Raw genomic sequence first — 5525 nt, forward strand, 5'->3', positions numbered from 1 at the left:
CCGGAGTTTACCTGTAGCTACGACTCCTCCTCCCTGCTGGAGCTCCAATCCACAGATTCAACTACCTCGTCTCAGGACTTCTCCGTGCTCGACGTCTTCTGTCTGGAATGCAGGGACTCGACACACACATGCGCACACACACACACACCGCAATGCAGTGGTGTTGGTGCTAAGCTGCTTTCGTAATGATGTCGTCGTATCGGTCAGATGCCGTTGATTTTTATGCGTTTCTTTCTTCGTTCTAGAAAGTAATCATGAATCAACCAATAGGAGGCAGTTGTGGGCGGGGCTTCCGTCACACTGATCGCAGCCGTATCTAGCTACGACAAAATGCTTAAAATCGTCCTAAACATTGCCTCTGATGTTATGCTCAAATGTTGCATTTGCTTAAAAAATAAAAATAAGCAAGTTAGCTCAGTTTACAGGACCGTTATTACGCAGCACCCTCTAGTGTCAGGTTTTAGTATTGTTACGTCTGGATATCGCTTCTTTTACCGTTTTATACCACAGCGCTGTCGAATTCTGGATTGCGATTTGCCAGGTGGTGTTGATTAGTTTTCTGTAACAGTGTTACTAGCAGACAGTAGTGCAGGTTTATCGTAACGTGCTCGTCTAACAATTACGGAGCAAGGAGTCTGCAGCGTTAGCGCTCTGTACGAGTCAGAGAGTGAAGCCGATGGTCGAAACGTCATTGTGAAAGCAGCGTTCTGCACCGATCCACACTCTTTTCTGCGTCCGTGTGCCCTTCTGAAAAGAGGAAATAATGCCACTCTCGCTCTCTATGCTAAAAATGTGGAAGTGGAGCGTTCCACGCCGAACTCCTCCGGCGCGTGGTAAACTTGAAACCTCCGTACCGATCTACAGAACATAACAGAAACACAACAAAACACGGGTTCCTTCTTGTCTCAGGGATGTCGAGGGTGAACCGGTTTGTCCTCGCAGCCTGAGAGAGAAGAGGAAAGGATAGAAGAGAAGAAGCGCTCTCTTCCTCTTCCTCCGCCTCCTCCCACATCTCCTCTTCCTCGCTGCAGAACCGTCGCGAGAAACACTGCCTCGTCCTCGCCCCGCTCGTTCCAGCCGCACCGACCTGCTGCTTTCCTCCGGTTTTACACCTCATCCACGCCGCCAAGGTTTCACTAACGTTTTTCTCTCGGCCAGCTCCGACTCTCCGTCTCCGTGGCGTGTTCGTGAACTCTCCGTAGCGCTGCTCTAGTCGAGTCTCTGTACACATGATGAATGCTAACCGAATGCTAATGTTGCCTTTCACATCACTGGAGAAACTTTTTTTTTTTTTTTTTTTAATGTTATGATTTTATATCGAGACAGGCATGATGAGTTCTGTTTAAAATGATTACTATTGTGTTAAAAAAAAAAAAACCAAACAAAAAAAAAAAAAAAAACAATGCATGAAAGATGGATGGATGCGGATCTGAGGCAGTGGGCATGTTCGTACTTGACGGATGATCTTACTCTAAATCGACACGTTAGGAAATAGTTGAGTAGACAAATACATATTTATTAAAGCTGCTGTAAGCGATGTTGGCTGCCGACGAAGGCCACACCTTTCCCCTTCGGGCCGGCGTTCAATATGGACGAATATATATTCGCCATACGCACGACGTCGGTTGAAAATATGTCCGCCGACCCAGGGACAAAACGATCCTTGAAATTTTTAAAACAAAACCAATTGATTGTCGCCCCGCTTTAAATTGGGCTGAACTAGCTGGCTGATATTGGCGTGAAAAGGATATGAAATAAAGCTAGCCGGCTAGCGTTACACCGGGCCGTCGTCGCTGAAATAGCTCAAATACAAAGCTAGCTAAAAAGGTATTACAGATGCAGCTCAACCACGCCTGTACGTCTAGCTAGCTGAAAAAGAACCCCCCCCCCCCCGGTAGTTTTCTTTTGTTTGTAAGAGTGGACGACAGTTTTATATCGGGACGCCCGATTCCGAACGCGACTTCGACGTCCGCTTCGATTCCGAACCCCGCGCCGGTGTCACCTCTACCTTAGCGATCGCCGTCGGGATGTAAATAGCCGAAGTGTTCTTAAAAGTCGATTACAGCAGCTTTAGATACTGTTTACACCGATTGTAACCGATCCATAACTCCCGCGCGATACCTCTCGAAAAACAGGGTCAAATAATATATTGTACTTTAGCGTATACTATAGATTTTTTTTTCTTCCTTTCCTCCATTCCGATTCTTCATTCCAGTTATTGCTGAAGAAAAAAACAAACAGAACAACCCTGACACGCCAGTTGAGGTTTTACGAGATTTTCTGTGGCGTTTTTTTTTGGTTTGTTTGTTGTTGTTGGTTCTGGATCAAAGATAAAAAGAGGTGTGACTATCACTATGCAACGATTCTGTACTCCAGACCCTGTACATCTTGACACTTTCTATTGTTACTATGCAGCCGAAAGGTGACGAGGTGAAAGGACACGGGATTGCATGCAGCGAATCAACACACACACACACGAAGAAAGACTTGAACACCTCATATGAGGGTTTTAGCGTAAAACGTGAAATCTGAACCGGCTCTCGTACTCCGAGAGGCAAATTTGACGTATAGATTTTTCTTTGGACGGAGCTGAGGACCGCTCTACACTCTTAGGGGAAAAAAAAAATCCTAGCCGTTCAAGCTTGGAACCCATTTTGGTGAAATACTCTTAGGGTTTGTTCTGCATAACGAAATGCTCCTCTAAATCACGGGTTCCCAACTCTGGTCCTCCAGGAGAACCCCCTTGACCTGTGGTTCCCTGCTCGAACACACCCACTTCAACTCAGGAATAGGTTGAAGCTGATAAGTTGAATCGAGCGTGTTCGGAGCAGGGACAACACTCAAACGTGCAGGACGGGGGGTTCTCCAGGACCTGTGCTTTAGAGGAACACCTGAAGGACCCTTAAGGTCTCAGCATGTTTCACGTGGAAACGACGGTGGCCAGGCTTCCGAGGACAATACGGTTTGAAATTCTAAACAACTGTGAAAAAAAAAATACAAATACATCAGGAAAATGTCTGCTAAAGCTAGCCGACTATCGCCGCCCCGCTTTAACGCCGGCGTACGCACGTTATTTGACGTCTTTTTGTGCCAATATTAACTGTGTATACTGGCTTGAAAAGTTCTCAAATAAAGCGGTCGTCGCTGAAATCGTGAGGAAAAATAAAGCTAGCTACGAAAGTATTACAGAGGTAGCTAAATCACGACTAGACGTCTAGCTAGCCGAACATCGTACATCATGGGACGACGAGGTTTTTATAGTTTTTTGGACCACCATTTTATCCCGGACTTCGCTTCACTTCAGATTTTTTTCAAATTTCGCGACGCGCTTTTAGTTGTACTCAGGTTTCACGTACATGAATCGAAAAGGGCTTCGGCTGAACGCTCGTCGTGATGACGACGTCACGTGACGCGTCTCGGCCCGAGTGCGGAAAATCTGCGGTGATTTTGAAAAACCGCAAGCTCCTGCGAACGTGTCAGATGGCCATTCCAAAATGGCCGACTTTGAGGAGATGCTTCCTCCTATAGTTGTGGGATAATCGTCATGACGTCGTAACAACGCCACCTGCAGCACGGGAGGACTTTTAGGACAGAGCAAAAACGGACCGGTTTAGTCTTTCGCACAAAACAAACCTCACGGGCGTCGTCTCCGCGTCACGTATCCCGAAGCCTTTAACGTCTCATCCCCGTAGAGTGTAGAACTACAATCCTCCTGCTCTTACGTCGATCTTGATCCAAAATCCGGATGTAATTCCTATTCTGCTATTAAACAGTCCACACTATTTTCAAAAGACAGACCAGAGATTTTTATAAAACACACTGACATTAATGAGTCCTAAAGTTTGTGTGTGTGGGGCCATGTTGATATTATATGCATTGCGAAAGAAATTAACACGTGCATGCGTTTCGCTATTCTCTACGCTTGTGTTCTATTCTTTGCCTGCTTCCTTCTCTAGTTCTGTATCAAGGGACCTCATGACAAATTATTATTATTATTATTTTTTTTTTTTAATGTAAATTTTTTGGTTAGTCTTTCACGAGACACCCTTGACCACGTTTACACACGTCTACAAACGCCAAAACGACCTGACGCCACGTGTCAACTTGCATGTCTAGTCGCCGCACGCTTTTTTTTCTACGACCTTACGATTCAGTTACGGTGAATCCTAACTCATAAATCCTCCGGTTTCACGACGCCCCCGTCTGACCGGACGAACACACCCTACGGCGAAGCTGCAAGCGGACACGTGAAACAGGACAGAAGTGAAAAAGAACAACACTGTATTTGATCTCATCCCACTTGAGAACGCACCTTGCAGAAAGCCATTTCTCTGTTACTGGATTAACAGATTAAACTGTCAGGAGGAAACTGGGATCAATAAACGTTGACCTGCCTACAAAACGTTGTGTGTTAGTGGTTGTGTAAAGACAGTGCAGATTCTCACCGACAACGCTGCAACGACACTGCGCGGGCTCGTCTTCGACTCTGCTAAACGGAGTAAAGAAACGTTTCAAACATAAACAGGAAAAACATTAAACAGTGTTTAACTGAAACTGTAGCAAATTATATGTGTGTGTGTGTGTATATATATATATATATATATATATATATATATATATATATATATATATATATACATACACACACACACACACACACCCGTATATGTATATAATGGGTAGAGTTGCGTTCATATATTTTATTACAAATTCGTTCTTAAATTTATCAAATCATTAAAGTAACTATAAAGAAAGCTGCAAGCAGAATTTTTGGGGGCCAAGCACCCAGACTCGGGGGGGACTCTGCAATTGTTGCAGAGAAGCAGAGCCATAACTTTAGGCAAAAGAATGTAGTTTCACTTGGACAGTGGTGAAATTCTCTGACTGTAGGAGGAAAGGTCTAGATAAACAAATGGCCAGCAGGGTCATGTTGCCGCTGCAGATGCCGCTTCTGCTGCGACAGGTGGTGTTCTGTCGCTACTTTGAACGTCAGATCTTGGTGTGTGTTCACTTCAGCATAATTTAGGGAATTGTAGGTAAAATTGACTGTGACTTTAACACAAATCTTACACTTTCAAAAAAAAAAAAAAAAGGTTGTTACAGTTCTTGACCACAAGGTGGCACAGAACTACTAGGGTACATTCAGGGTGTGGTCCTGAAGTTACAAAACAGATTTGAATATCAAAATTACTTTGATAACTTTTTGTTCAGACAGGTCTCGAGATGATGTCAGGACAAATTTTGGAGGAGCAAGCATGTGATTGCAACTTTTGACCAGTAGGTGGTGCGGTTACAAAATTTTTGTTGCATAGCCTCAGTTGCAAAGTCGAGATACAACCTCACCTCCTGTTTGGTGGCTTCATTTGTCAGATTTGTTGGCTCATTACAGACAAACCGTTTGGAGTATTCAAAATTCTTTTGATAAATTCTGTGAGGCTTACTCTGAAGATGATGTGTGCCAAATTTGGTGATGATTGTACAAAATTTGTAGGAGGAGTAGTGAAAAAAAAGAAACGGGCTTTTGG

General features: G+C 44.3%; 1 protein-coding gene across 2 annotated transcripts in view; it reads left to right on the forward strand.

Moving 5' to 3' along the window:
* Positions 1–4573, forward strand: part of znf821 (zinc finger protein 821) — a 17851-nt gene extending 13278 nt beyond the window's left edge. For both annotated transcript variants that reach the window (XM_017478372.3, XM_017478370.3), the window contains exon 6: positions 1–4573. This exon is cut by the window's left edge and continues 1323 nt beyond it. The gene's annotated coding sequence lies outside the window, so the exon portion shown is untranslated.
* Positions 4574–5525: the final 952 nt, after the last annotated feature.

The sequence above is a fragment of the Ictalurus punctatus genome, chromosome 10 (genome assembly GCF_001660625.3).
Source record: "Ictalurus punctatus breed USDA103 chromosome 10, Coco_2.0, whole genome shotgun sequence".
Classification (NCBI taxonomy): Eukaryota; Metazoa; Chordata; class Actinopteri; order Siluriformes; family Ictaluridae; genus Ictalurus; species Ictalurus punctatus.